This window comes from Ailuropoda melanoleuca, unplaced genomic scaffold (genome assembly GCF_002007445.2).
Source record: "Ailuropoda melanoleuca isolate Jingjing unplaced genomic scaffold, ASM200744v2 unplaced-scaffold65815, whole genome shotgun sequence".
NCBI lineage: Eukaryota > Metazoa > Chordata > Mammalia > Carnivora > Ursidae > Ailuropoda > Ailuropoda melanoleuca.
The window spans coordinates 444-1269 of NW_023240298.1; the positions used below are offsets into that span (position 1 = coordinate 444).

Below are 826 nucleotides of genomic sequence, written 5' to 3' on the forward strand. Positions count from 1 at the left end.
TCACTGTCTCCCCTCCCATGTAGTTTTGGTCAATTTTACTTTTTATTGACCAACATAAGATTATGCTCTTTTTTATAAGTGCATTCCTCCTCAAGTTTCTGAATGGTTTATTTTGTTTATTTTCTAAGTTTTTCACTATTTAAAAAAGGTTTTTTCATCTCTATTCTACTTTTGTAAGAATCTCTGATGCAAATCTTTTCATTTCCACAGGACCGGATTTTAAAATTCTATGCACAGACATTTACTCTTTCACCATTACATATGACCAAGGAGATTTATACAAGCTTAGGTATGTTTATTAAATTTTTTTGTGCTTAAAAAAATGGATAGGAAATAACTTTTCAGAAAACACTGTAAATGAATGATATCATATTTTCTAATTTTTCTTTTCAGCTAAATATTTGAAGTTATACTTTCTTTCTAGAGAAAATCAGATTCCTACTCTTTCAACTGGTATAGATATAAGTAATCCTAATGTGATCTGCTTACTTAAAAAGGTATTCAGTTGCTATATGCTTTTTTAAAAAATTTAAGTAGTTCTATATTTAAGAATTCTAATTTTTGAGAACTGTTATGCACTGCTTTTCAGGTTCGTCTTCTAAATGAATATCAGAAAGAGGCTCCATCTTTCTGGATTCGTCACCCAGAAAAGTAAGTCCTCTAATTTATACCAATATAAAATATAGAGGTTATGCCAATATAAAATATAGGGGTGTTACTGTCCCATGTACATTACAAGAAGAAAGAATAGAGAGTCTTTTTTTTTTTTTAAAGGTTTTATTTATTTATTTGACAGAGATAGAGACAGCCAGCGAGAGAGGGAACA

General features: G+C 29.4%; 1 long non-coding RNA gene across 1 annotated transcript; it reads left to right on the plus strand.

Annotated features, from left to right (window-relative positions):
- Nucleotides 1-210: 210 nt before the first annotated feature.
- On the plus strand, nucleotides 211-732 carry LOC117800194. Its single transcript, XR_004623071.1, has 3 exons — nucleotides 211-289; nucleotides 394-497; nucleotides 590-732. It is a non-coding gene; the product is annotated as an uncharacterized LOC117800194 (long non-coding RNA).
- Nucleotides 733-826: the final 94 nt, after the last annotated feature.